Consider the following 14164-nt stretch of genomic DNA (forward strand, 5'->3'; position numbering starts at 1 on the left):
AAGGAGTAGGACTTTAGCTGACCCACAGCTGTCTACAGGTAACATGAACAACAAAACATTACTGTTTGACAAGTCCTTGAGAGTTGGTAGTTGATCGTTATGGCAGCCTTACTCAGCAAATTCTGACTTTTTTAAAAAGATTTTATTTATTTATTTGAGAGAGAGCACAAGCAGAGGGAGGGGCAGAGGGAGACGCAGAAGCAGTCTCCTCACTAAGCGGGGAGCCTGAAGCGGAGCTCTATCCTAGGACCCTGGGATCATGACCTGAGCTGAAGGCAGACAACCAATTGAGCCACCTAGGTGTCCCAAATTCTGACTTTCTAAACAGGCTTGTGTTCCCATCATTCCATGGAAAAATCACACTTGTCAAAACCACTTCAGTGTTGCCAAATCTAGTGATTATTGGTCTCCTTATCGAACCACTGATTATGCCATCTTACTTAAAACATTTTCATGTCTTGGCATCAGGAAACCCACTTTCTCTGTTTTTCTACTGCTTCACTGGATCCTCTGTCAGTCTGCTTCACTGGCTCCTCCTCTTCCTGAGACTTAAATGTTGAAATCCTAGAATAAATCTGTTTTATATCATTTTCTCCATGTCTGTGGCTGGGATTCTAAAACTAGTTTCTCTCACCCTTACTTTTCCCCTGATCTTCAGGCTTGAGTATGTAATTTCTTACTCAGTATCTCCACATGCATCTCCAAATGGTACTCTTAATTATCTCCAACCACCAGTATAGACCTGCTCATCTCTACTCTTATTTCAGCAAATGGCAGCACCACCACATCATACCCAGTTGCTCAGGCCGAAAAAGACTTCATATCATCTATATTCCTGTCTTTCTCTTGCACCCCATATCCAAAGCTTCCAAACTTGAGCACTTACATCATTATCACTCTGATCTAATCCCAGATTATCTCTTGCCTGGACTATAGCAGTAGTCTCCATTCTATACCAAATCCCCATTTCTATTCTTGTCATCTTGCATGCACTGAACATCCCGAATAGTTCATTATTTCTTAATGTAAATTAGATCCCATTATTGCCCATGCTCAAAATCCTACAATTGTTTATTATAATTCTTCAGACAAAAACCAAAACCCTTATCATGGATGCCAAGACCCTATAATATCAAACCCTGGCTATCATTCCAGCTCTGTCTCTGTCAATTTTCCCCTTGCTTATCCACTCAGAAACCAACCATCTTGATATTATTCAAACCCACTATACTTTTCCCATCTCAGGGCCTTTGCACTTGCTGTTCCCTCTGCCTAGAATACAATCTTTCCCTTCATATCCTCAGACTGGTTTCTTCACTCCACTCAGGTTTCTCTTAAATATTTTGTCTTCTTAACCATCCTAATTAGTCACATCTTCTCTATCATATTTTATTTTCTGATTCATGCTCTTTATCACCCTTAGCACTAATAAGAAATGGTATAGATTAGGAATTAAGAACAGGCTCCCCAGCTTGACAATTAACCTCTCTAGGTATCAATTTTTCCACCTGTAAAATGGGGATCAGAGTAACAGTGCTTATCCTATAAAGTTCTAACAAGGCTTAAATGAGTTAGTACCTATAAAACTCTTAGCAAAAAACATGGCAGGAAACAATGATTGTTGGCTGTTTGTACCTGATATTTAACTTTCTAAATGTACATCCCCATAGAGCAGGGACTTTGTATTTCTGGTTCACTGCTGTAATTTCAACACATGGAAGATGCAGAAACTGTGTTGACAGGAGTGTCTCTGCAAACTCATTTTAAGAAAACTACTTCATTTTGTGTACTAGTTTTTTTAAAAATCATATTTAAGTTGGACTCATCCTCCCCCAATCCCAGTATCACTTTATCATTATTTTGAATTGATCCTTAATTGATAACTTTTCACTTGAAAATTTCCTTTCTCTCAGGATTAAACAAGATAAGATCAGGGAAATTGATAGTTCAATTCTCTGATTGAAATAATCATTCTCTAATTTGTCTGTGTATAAGAGTTTTAATTGTCACCTATTGGATTTACATAAAATGGATTATATTACCATTTGGACTAATATTCTGTAACCTGCCTGGGGTCAATGAAAGTAAATGTCATACCTAAAATGATTACTTGTGAGTTCCTGAATCTTTTGCTGACTTCTTGAATCTCAACTACAACCTGATCTATAATTAATAATAATCCCTTATATAGCATTTAATGTGTACAAACACAATCTTTGCAAGCCATTACTTATGTCATCTTCAGCATTATTCTGGAACAAAAGAGGAGGCCCTTGTCATTATATGTAATTCACAGAGATGAGAAGGGTCCTGACTTAGGTCATTTGGAGCAAAGTACAGTGCCAGGAAAGAAAAGCTATTTACCACAGCTGGTCTCAAATGGAAGTTCCCCCAAAGATAGAGACCATAGGGAAACTCACAAGGTACTACAAATCATATTCAATGCTATGCTGCTGGATTTGCACTCCTTTTTCATGGCACCATAGAACCAGAAGGTGTTAAATTCTGAAAGACCTCAGAAATCATTTTGGCAAGCATCCTTTATTTTTCCATATGAGGAATCTGATTATATAGCCAAGGTTATGGTAGTTGTTGTAACAGATAAACCCTCACATCCCAGGGGTTTCACATAAGGAAAGTTTATCTCTCACAATGGTGAGGCTGGGAACCAAGCTCTTTCCATCGTGGCTCCACCATCTCCAGCATGTGGCTTCTAGGGTTGCTGTGAGAAAGGAAAGAGCATGTAAGTCATGGGTGAGAGGTTCTTAACAGCCAGGCCTGGAAGTAGCACGTACCACTTCCACCCACATCTCACTGGCCAACACTCAGTTGTTTGATCACCCTAATGTCAGAGAGGCTAGGAAATGCAGTCTAGCTATTGATCCAAAAGGAAGGGGAAATGTGACTGGTAAACAGCCGGTGTCAGAAACACCAAGCAGGTCCTGCAACTGTCTTGAGCTAAATCCACCCAGTCTACAGGTAGTGGCTGAGGTTGTCCCCAGGACCTCTGTTTCTGGATATGAGTATCTACTACTTAGTTACTCTCGCCCTTCTCTCTTGCTCTCCTTTGTACATTAGCCTTCATTATACAAAGTTTCTATTGTTTCTAATCTCATGTTTTTCTTGAATTTTACTCCCAGGGATATGAAAAAGAAATGAGAAAAAGGAAACACTAGCTGTTAGTTATCCATGTGAAAGAGCACCTGAGAGACGATTAGTAATAGAAAAAAGAAAGTTGTTCTTTTGGAATCATCTAGCATCCTGCTCCCAGCTGTAATCAATTCCCATGTTGATCCCAATGGTCCAGATAATAGAATACTAGAATGAAAGGACCTCAGAAACAGCTAACACAGAGCTGCCACTGTTATCAATACATCATGGAACCTTAAGCAACACCCCTGGGACTCTCAATTTTAAAAAGTGAGATAATGCCTCACATTAAGTTGTCATAAAGATTAAACATGATAATGTTAGACAAAACTAACTGGCCCAATGCCTGGAACATAGTAGGTTCTCAATCAATGCTAGTTGGCTTTGAATCTGAATCAAGTTCAATGCTGTCATGTTATAGAATGTTTTGTGCCCTCAACCATGTAAGATTAATCTGGTGCACAGGTCTTTTTGGGCTCCTGGGCACGATTCCAATATGGGAGTGGAAGTCCCTACACACGCTACACCAAGAAATTCTCAGACACCAGCAGAATTCAACTCAATTCTGATACCATCTACCTGGAGATAGCACCAGGATGCACAGGTTAAAGGTTCAGTCTTATAAAACTGCCCTCCCCACCCCTCCCAGTTCAGAAGCCAGATTGCAAGCCTCAGGCTGTTACCTGTGTTTCTGATTGGCTACAGTTCAGGGGTTCCAGTGACCTCCTCCTTAGATTCGATTTATCTGCTAGAGCAGTTTACAGAACGCAGGGAAACACTTACTAACCCTTACCATTTTATTAAAGCATATGATAAAAAGGATATGAATCAACAGCCAGATGAAGAGATACAGCAAGTTCCTCAACAAAGGAGCTTCTGTCCTCATGGGGTTTGGGGCCCTACTCCCTGGCACCTGGGAGCATTCTGATTCCACAATCATGGAAGCTCTTCGAAAAGGGACCAGAGAGCTGTCTTCTTGGGTTTTCATGGAGACTTCATTATATACACATGATTGGCTGAGTCGCTGGTCATTGCCAATTAATTGAACCTCTAGCCCCTCTCCCCTCCCCAGAGATCAGGAGGCAGCATTGAAAATTCCAACCCTCTAATTGGAGTTGGCTCCATGGGCAACCAGCCCCCCATCCTCAGGCTCTTTCCAAAAGTCACCTCATTAACATAACAAAAGGCGCCTTTATCACTCTCAAAATTCCAGAAATTCCAAGAGCTTTGGGAGCTGTGAGACAGGAACTGTGAACAGACCAAATATATTTGAGAAATACATATCTTGGTCATCTAAATGATCAAATGTATTTTTCTTACAAATCACAATATCAGAATAAGCTAGGATGTGATCTGTTAAATGACCCAAGTACTGTATACAGGAAGCCACAATCACCTGGAAAGATGAAGGAGCTGCCTGCTGGGAATGAGAGCAAAGGCTGGGCCCAGCAAGCTGCTTTCACATGCTTGTTTATTATACTAAAGCTAGCAGCAAGCCTGGGTTGCCCCCTGCCCCACTCTTCCACAGTCTTCCCATCCTTCCCTCTGTTCAATAGATTCAAAGCCAGGAAGGCTCTCCCTAAGGAGTATCACAAGCCCATCATGAAACCCACCCCAGTCACAGATAAATTCTCATTTGCATTTCCATTTCCTTGCTATGTGACTTTGGACATTTAAAAAATGGTAGTTATTATTTTTATTATTGAGTTCATTATTATTTCCAGAGCACACTGATGTTACCACCCTCTGAGGGTCTTCACTGCCTCTGGAAAACACATCCTGTCCACTAACAAGACACAGAAATATATTGTCTCATGTGAGCCAGGCAGGTCCATTAACACTTGGTGCTCCTGAGGATTGGACCCAGCCAAACTTACCACACAGACTCTCAAACTGGTCCCTGAGGCATGTAAAGATGATTCAAAACAGGGATGAATTCTCTCTCATGATAGAGTTCTCCAGTGTCCTGATGATGTGCGAAGTGAGATTGTGGACTAGGGGAAAGGAGCCTGAAAGACAATGGTAAGGTTATTGGCTCTTGCACTGGGATTTATGAAGTTCTAAGAGATGGGGATAAAGAGAAGACATCATGAAACCCAGGCCCATGAGCCCAGTACTGCCTGCAATGACATTTTTTTTAAAGATTATATTTATTTATTTGACAGAGATAGAGACAGCCAGGGAGAGAGGGAAAACAAGCAGGGGGAGTGGGAGAGGAAGAAGCAGGCTCCTAGTGGAGGAGCCTGATGTGGGGCTCGATCCCACAACGCCGGGATCATGCCCTGAGCCGAAGGCAGACGCTTAACCACTGTGCCACCCAGGCGCCCCTGCAATGACAGTTTTGAAGCACGAGGAAACATTTCTGCACAGCTCCCGCACCAGTGGGCTCCAGGCGGCAACACCTATGGCAGCACACGGAAAGGGTCTGTGCTGTTATTGCTTCATCCTTGACCAAGTCAATGACATGAGCTCTGTCACGTGTTCCCAAGGTCCTTATCACTCATTCTCAACACCTCAGAAAAGATGCAACTGATTTTTCTTTCAGATTCCAATAGCATTTTTACCCACCCCCTATTACCATAAATAATACATTATATTGTAACTGTTGATTTTCTTGTCTTTATCCCCACCAGGATGAGGAATCATGTCTTACTCCTCATCTGAGGTAAGCAGGTGTTCGATAAATGTTTGTAGACTGACAACTGGCCTCTTTTGCCAGATACCTATGTGCTCCTGACCCTTACCTCTCATTTGGCATTGGATCCCATCTCTCTGCTGACCTGACTCCCAGGCATGCCCAGTCTTCCCCTGGCCCCAGGCTTGCTGTTGAGGAAGCATGGAGCACCATCTAACATCAGGATTTTGTTGCACTCCTGACCTCTGGGAGTGCCCTCCCTCATCCCAGTTGGCCTTACCACCTCCACATTTGAGAGCTGCCCTGGCAGGCTGGGAATTTCCCTGCATTCCTTGTCCTCATAGCCTGGACCCAGGCAGCAGGGTCTCATGGATAGGCATAGGGTTTGACAGTGAGAGCCCATCCCATTGGAAATAATGCCATTTCTTGTAAATCACCCCCATCACCACTCTTCAGCTTCTTCCACTATAAATGGATGAAATGATACCATCCTAAGAGTAGAAATGAGAATGAAGGTAGAGGTGAAGTCACCTTAAAACAGACTGAACAGTGTTCAGTCAGCTCTGCCTTTGTCTACAGCAGAAAGCCAAAAGCATTTAAACATTTCACCTACACCAGTGTTTGGATAAGGTGCCTCTACGAGTCCCTCCATCCCTGGTCAACACCTCCCTCCAGGTGAGAGGGCTGCCAGCAGTGTGCTTCCTGCATCGATATTCACACTGCAGAAATCCCCACAAATGGGCAATGCAGGCAGAAGAGGAAGGTGTAGGTGTTTCTTAGGCATTGTCAAATAAGTGGATCAGCAAAATAGGAAGTGGCAGAGAGCAGAGACTGTCTGTGTTATTTCAAGCTTGTGATCACATCTCACATGCTCTGCTGAGCCAGTGAACAAAGCAGCCCTCGGAAAACTGGTACTTGGTGTGGGCGGGCTCAGGCAAACTGCCGGCAGCCCTAGCTCTGCTCTGCGTGCTCACTAGTGAATCTGACCTCCCCTGAGGGAGCCTCAGTGTCCTTGGGGCTCCTGAGGCAGGTCCTTTTAATTCAACATTTATCGAGCACTTATCAAGGCCAAGCATTGCACTGACACTTTGAGAGCACAAAAAAGAAAAACCCACCATCCCTGCACACAACGACCTCCCAGTCCTGAGCCACAGTTGAAAGTTTTCTTAACCAACACTTCCAGCAGGTCACTCTCCTGCTCAAGAACTTGCAATAGCTTCCTATTGCTTTTGATCAAGTACAGACTCTTTGGCCTGACTTTTAAGTACCCACCTCCAACCTAAGTCTACCTCAATTGCTAACGATAGCAAGACCTCCATTCCTGCACATGACATGTCCTACCAGGCTCTTCCTGTCTTCTCCAGTCATGCTCTAAAGTTTTCTTACCTAATCCTTTCAGGACCTAGCTCAAATTCCATGAGCCTCTCATGATCTTTTTTTTCCAAACTCCAGTTCACTGACAGCAAGCCATAGTCTAGCACTAAATTATTCTTTAATTGCTTCACACAGTCTCTCTCTCACTAGACTGTAAGGTCCTGAAGGGCAGAGACTATTCAATTAAGCTCAATTCAACAAATATTTTTGAACACCTACCATTATCCCCTGCCTGTATCTGTTGATGCCTTAACTGACAGGCTGGTTCATGCTCTGGGCTCCTCCAGGCAGATGAACAGCTTTCATGATAAAGAGTTTAAGCCACAACCTTATGCAAATCTCAGCACTGTGACCTTCCCTTAAGGACCTTAGGGCATCCTGAAATAAGATGAAACTACAACCCAACCTCAAAGCCACCTTGAGAAATAGGAAACCACTTGTTCTCCCCCTTTTAAGGCCATGCATCTTGAGGGTCACAGCAATAAACAGGTGTGGGAATCCCCAGGTCATCCAGCCAAGAGAAATTGGGTCTCCTGCTGGGCAGGAGGCTGAGCCCTGGATGGGCGGGTGGTAGCCTTTTACACTCAGACTGCCTTTGCTCTCTTACGCTGCCTTGAAGTTGCTGCAGACCCATCCTATTTTTCCAAGACAGATGCCTGCCCAGGTCCTACCTGTGTGTTGGTCTTCTGCCTCTGTTCTCAATATCCTACCCCCAACCCTTCCTACTGCAGGGAGAAATGACGAGAGAAAGGGAGGCCTGCTGGATTCCTGGGTGCTTACCTTTTTGCATGTTTGACTATTGCCATCTAGTGGCCATATTGCATAAACTAAACTCCCATCCCATCCCCCAAATACCCCTTTACCCCCGTTTTTTGAGGAGAGAAAAGAGCTCTCCTTTTCAACCCCAAAAAGTCCTAAAAACTGCAGTCAAAGACTGCCAGGAGCTTCAGTATTCTCAGGAAATTACTTGAATGACTGCCAACTTGTAGAGGTTTAGGATAAGGGCCCTTCCTGTGGGTTAACAGCCTAGGCATGAAGGCTTTCTCTAAGCAGATGGAGGAGTTGCAAAAAAAGGAGAGGGAAGCAGGGAGAGAAGAGGGAGAAAGAGGCAGAAAGGGGACAGAAGAGGAAGAAGAGAGGTGGGGTGAGGTCAGGAAGTAACTGCAAACCCAGGGCTTGTGGCCACAGAGACAAGAGGAGATAAACACTAAACTAATGAGGGGGATGGACCAGAAATGGCCCAGCCCTCAGAGCAGTTGAATTAGTGCAAGATCTGAACCTAGGAACTAGAATCTCGAAGACAGCACAGGTGCCGTGAGAGTTGCTCCTTCACCTTCACTTCCACAAAGCCAACACTCCCTGTTCCTCACCCTGCCCCTGACACAGCACACCCTCTTTGTTAGTGGTGCCCCAGCATCCCTGCCTCCACCCTCCATCTTTCTGTCATCAAAGCAGCTTTCAGTGGACTAGGTATCCACTTGGGCTCAGAGCATGGCAGACAGAACCCCGGCAGCCCCTGGGCAATGGTGGGCTTTAACCCTCAGCCATCCTGTCCCTTTCCCTCATGCCTGCTCCTTAAACCTCTTCTTGCCCCACCCCTGCCTTCAAGCATCCTAGGTCCATTTGGAAGAAATATCTTCCTGTTGGAAGAAATGAAAATAAAAATACAGCCAGGCAGGGGGTTATCCTTTGCCTCATCCCCTAAGTCTGCCAGTCCCCATGCCCTACCTGGGAGGCCAGTACCTTCAGTGAGACCTATTGAGGGGATGAGGAAGGCTATTAAGCAAATTCTTTATTGACTATTTCACATTAGATTCCATTTTTTCCCTTTGATGCCGACACAACTAATAAAAATGCACTTTATCTTCTTGGATTTATGGGCTCATAAAGCTGCTTTCATGTACCTCAGGGAATTGGGATTAAAGGAGAATTAAACATCTCCAGTGCAAAGCCTGCTCAGGTGAGGGAGTGGGGGAGGGAACCAAAGGGGTGGGGGAGAAGGGAAGGAGTGATTCAAGGACAAGAAATAAACTGAAGTAAAAACCTGGCAAAAATATGGCTTTAATATATTGTAAAAGAATAAAAACCTCATAAAAAGTTATCACCAGACATGAGGAGTTCGTAATGTTGCCCATTGTGGATTCTGGGAGGAACTTTCTGGGAGATGAGAGTCATTAAGTAAGAGTGAGCCCACAGCTGGTGGGCAGGGAGAGGCAGGATGGAGGTTTGATGGAGCCATACACACAGGCGGCCAGGGAAGCTGCCAGCCCAGAAGCAATGGGGGCCAGCTGCATGTGGGTCCTGAAACAGGGGACAGGCACTTCCCACAGGGGTCAATGAAGATGGCGAGATCCAGGGTCTAGGAAGGAGGGAACTAGCCCTGGCTTTTGCTGACCAATATGAGACACCAGGTGAATCACCTAATCTCTCAGTTTCTTATTTTCTTCTGTTAACCAGGGACAAAAACCCCTGGCTACCTTCTTCCCAAAGTTACTCCAAGAGCCAAACAGAATGCGGCAGTCATGGGAAAGAGATTTCTTTGATTCGAACTAAAAATTTGGAAACCATTCCAACCCTTTCTTTTTCTTCACCCCAAATCCCAGCCTTTACCAATCTTGTCATTTCTACATCAAAAAAATCTCTCCCCTTTCGTTTCTCCATCTCCAACCCTAGGTGCAAACCACTCTTACTTCTCACCCAGACTACTACAGTATCTTCCTTCTTAGCATCTTCTGAATTCATTCTCCACACAGCGGCTAGGATGATCTTGTAAAAATGTAAATCAGATTATGTCATCCCCTGCTTAAAACTCTTCAGGGGCTTCCCATTGAATTAAGGATAAAATTCAGAATTCTTAACCTGGTCTGAAAGGCCTAATCTAGCCGGGCCTGTGTTTTGAAACTCATTCCACTGTAGTCAGGCCTTCTTTCTGTTTCTCTGCCACATTGAGCTCTGTTCTGCTTCTGGGCCTTTTGCACACATCCTCATCTTTGTTAGAGAGTGCCCTTCCATATACTCCACCCTGAGCTCTCTGCATGTTTACCTGCCTCTGTGCATTAATCTCAATTCAAGTGTCACTTCAACTTCCACAAAATGTAAGCCACCTGTGTTCTGTGTCTATGTTTTCCCTACACTACAACTGATATGCAACCTACATCACAATTTGACTTATATATTTACTTGTGTATTTAAATTTAATATCTGACTCTCCAACTAAATTGTAACTCTCTGAGGGCAAAGAGTATGTCTATTTGTTATTCATTACAACCCTAGGACTTAGCACATAGCCAACGCATGGTCAGCCCTCAGTCAATATTCACTGAGCAAAAGAAAAAGAACCTTAGATTACTGCTAAATAGAGGTTCAGGTCTTCCTGTGTTAGAGTAGAAGGAGAGAGAATCTAGGAGGAGGCCTCAAGGAGACTCTTGGGTACGAGCCAGACAGGCGATAGAGAAGAGGAGGTTAGGAACCACACAGAGAGGTTGTCAAGGCACAATCATCTTTCCTCAGGCCTTTCTCATCTTTGCATTACCACATGTGACTCATCGCTGAATGTTGAATGCCTATGACATGAAAGACTTTGCATTCAATGAGGATGGGAAATCCAAGCAGAATCTGAAACTGCCCTTGCCTTCCAAAAGCAAAAATATTAATAGGAAGGGAGCCAGGAACCCAGAGATGAGAAACAGGACATCATTAAACATAGGACATAGGCCTCTTGAATCCTAGAACCTTGTCCTGACTGCAAGGAGAGGCAGACAAGCCATCTCTCAGGGCCTCACAGGTGGCCATTTTTAATGAGGTTCTAATAGCTCTGAATCTAGTCCCCAGCTTTGAAGAGAAAATAATTTGTTTACTGCTCATGAGCAGGACTGACTTATCCTAATCAAACTTACTAAAGACCCATTAAGTAAAGCAGAATTCCAGTTTACTTACATTGGGGAAACACAATTTCCACCCAGAGGAATCCTTCCCTCGAATTAGGACTTGCATTAATGTCCCCCCATATCTACAGTGGCACAGCCATACTCTACACTGTATCATTTTAAGAACCTATAGCATGTCAAGTTCACATTTGCCTCTTACCTTGGGCCTTTACTTAGGTTGTTTTCAGTGTCTGAATTACTGTGCTGTACCCCTTCCTTCTCTTCCTTTTTGTGTAGATAATGCCAGGTTTCAGTTTCAATACCTATTGCTCTCAAATCTCTTCTCTGACTTATAGACTAGATTAGGTTTCCCTGCTAAATATTCTTATAGTTCCTTATGTTTCTGCCCATCATTCATCCAACAAATATTTATTTATATTTATTTGAACTACTATGTACCAAGGATCGTTGTGGATACTGGGATTATGTCAGTGAAGAAAATAGACAAAAATCCCTGAGGTTTTGAAGAATAAATGTTATATGCATACACAGACAGACACAAATGGATTGTAAGCTTCCAATGTCTTGGGAACATTATTGTGCATTATATTTCTTGGTATTCATTAAAGCATTTCTTCATCCATTCCTAAAATATTTGTTTTCCTATTCTGGGGTCAGGCACTGTGCTAAGCTCTAAGGTGTTACTGGTATAACCAATACACATGGTCCCTGTCCTTAGGTATATACAATGTAAGGAGAGCAATAAACACTAAAACAAAAACACAAATAGCAGGGACTATGAAGAGAATGAAGGAATGTGTAGGAAAGAGTAATAGGGAAAGAGTCTGATTGGTATTGTGTGGTCAGGGAAGATGTCTCTGACGAAATTACATTTAGGATGAGATTAGAAAGATGATTAGAAGGTTGGAGGGATGAGAAGGAGCCAACCATGGGAACAGTGAGAGGAAGGACATTGTGGGCAGAGGGAACAGCATTTCTGCAAATGTCCTTAGGCAGGAAACAGTTGACACTCTGTAGGACTGGAAGAAGCTTAGTTTGCCTAAATGTAGTAAGTGAGAAGGTGTATGGTAAGAAATGAGGTTGGGAAGGTAGCCAGAGGCCAGCTCCTGTAGAGCCTTACGTGTCATGATAAAGGTTTTTGTTTTTATCCTAAGTGCAATGTGAAACCATTGAGATGTTTTAAGCAGTGGCTAGGTGTTATTTTAGAGCAAATGTAGAAATGGGGAAGCCAGTTAGAAGGCTTTTGAAGTAGGTAAAAGGTGACAATATCTTGGATTGGAGTGATGGTGTTGGAAATGGGATGCTGAGTGAACCCACATGGTTTGGGACTACCTAGGATGTGGAAATTTTACTGTCTTACACAGTGAACGTAGAACACAGAAAATTCAACAAGTCTTATTTCCCTGGTGCACATCAATGTCCATAACGGTTCTTCCTAAGGTCTACCCAAGTTCATCTTGTAGCATTCTATGTTCATTTTCTTGTGCCAAAGACTTATCAGTAATCCAAAGTGCTTTCATCACTAGCAGGTACATTTCCCTTTTGTGTTGACTCCAGCTTCGTTCTAAGAAGTTTTAGAATTCTTCAGCAAACTTCTTTGCATTTGAAGTCTCACTGTTTTTATCATAATCCCTAAAGGTGTTATGTTTAAGTGGATGGAAGCAGTGGTGGTCTGAGAGACCTTGGAAGCCAGAGGTCTGGGACAATGTTGCTTTGAAGAAGGGTTCGAAAGGAAGGACAGATCTGATTCGGAAAAGAGACTGGGCTCCTGGAGCCAGTTCTGTCTCTGAGAGCCTACTGATCTGAGATAAGCAGCACACCCACCTCTTAGAGGCAGACAGATCCCCGTCCTTCTTCTCATTTCTCCAGCACCATTACTGAGGACCTACTATGTGCCACATGCTTTCCAGGTGCTAGTAACATAATCATAAATGACAAAGAAATCACCTTTGTGGATGGAATGCTTTGAAAAGCTAAAAACCTGTGTATAAATATGAGGTGTTATTGTAGCAGCGTCAAGTATGAGGGAAGCAAGGATAGTCTAATGATTTCAGACCAGGAGCCCAGGTCTTCAGGGAGCGCTCATCTATGAGCAACTAACTATTCACTTAACTTGTCCTTGTCCCCCTCACAGAGAGATCGTGGCTTTGAGGAAAATTTCTTGGCAATCACCTCATGCGTGATTTATAAATTTATGCTTCCGGGAGGCATATGAACGTCGGGGCATAGATCTCAGTAATTAATCCTAGGAGGTCCCGAATGACAGAGGAGACGCTGCTGTGTCAAAGTTGCTTTAATACTAAACAGCTTGTGTTATCTAACAAATGAGAACATTTCACACCCAATAAACGTCACTTTTGATAAGTGCTACTAGCGATCATAAATCTGACAAATAACACACACACAAAATCTCACCCACACTTGCCCCTCCCCTGCCCATCTTCTGAAAGGTGCTCTCCCTCTGAGTTCTTCGGGGAAGGGCAGGGCCAGAGCTCACCTCTGTTCTCAGGGTAACCATGGGGGCGGGGGCAGGACTCACAGCCAGCTCCTCCTTCTGCCAACAGCACAGCACCTGCGTCTAATAGAAGCTTTGCAGTTGCCTGTCAAATTTGGGTCATTTTAAGTGCAAAAGTGGATAATTCACACAGATAAATAAAGCAAAACAAACCAAAACAAAAAGCTTCTGCCCCTGCCTTCTTCTCAGTTCTCTTATTCAGGACGCATCAGAGACTGTTTTGAGAGTTGGCTGAAATGATAAAAATCACCCTCAGCTCATCATCAAAAAGCATTTAAGTGATTAAATGTGTTTTACTGAATCAAGGAAACTGCAAAGATCCAATCTTTCCCCTCTGGGCTACAATGGACCTATCCTACTTGCTAAGTAGAGAAGACTTTTATCTTGTACATCACTGTCTCTCAGTTATATGAATGGGCCCAGGTGACCGTGGCAGGACAGAGGCTTCTGGGTTTCATCACTCTGGAATGAAGGTAGCAACCAAACTAAACTGAAACAGAACAGAATTGCTAAAAGAGAAAGGTCCTATGTGATTCCAACTCCATGACAATCTAAGAAACGCTCCAAAACTATGGAGACAGTAAAAGGATCAGTGGTTGCCAA

The 14164-nt window shown here is 43.5% G+C and overlaps 1 long non-coding RNA gene across 1 annotated transcript in view; it reads right to left on the bottom strand.

Annotated features, from left to right (window-relative positions):
• Positions 1–2591: 2591 nt before the first annotated feature.
• LOC117802238 overlaps positions 2592–14164 on the bottom strand; it is a 37069-nt gene continuing 25496 nt past the window's right edge. The window contains exons 2-3 of the long non-coding RNA XR_004625307.1: positions 5028–5159; positions 2592–2722 (exon numbers count right to left, since the gene is read on the bottom strand). This is a non-coding gene — a long non-coding RNA (uncharacterized LOC117802238). The remainder of the gene's footprint in view (positions 2723–5027; positions 5160–14164) is intronic.

This window comes from Ailuropoda melanoleuca, chromosome 5 (genome assembly GCF_002007445.2).
Source record: "Ailuropoda melanoleuca isolate Jingjing chromosome 5, ASM200744v2, whole genome shotgun sequence".
Classification (NCBI taxonomy): domain Eukaryota; kingdom Metazoa; phylum Chordata; class Mammalia; order Carnivora; family Ursidae; genus Ailuropoda; species Ailuropoda melanoleuca.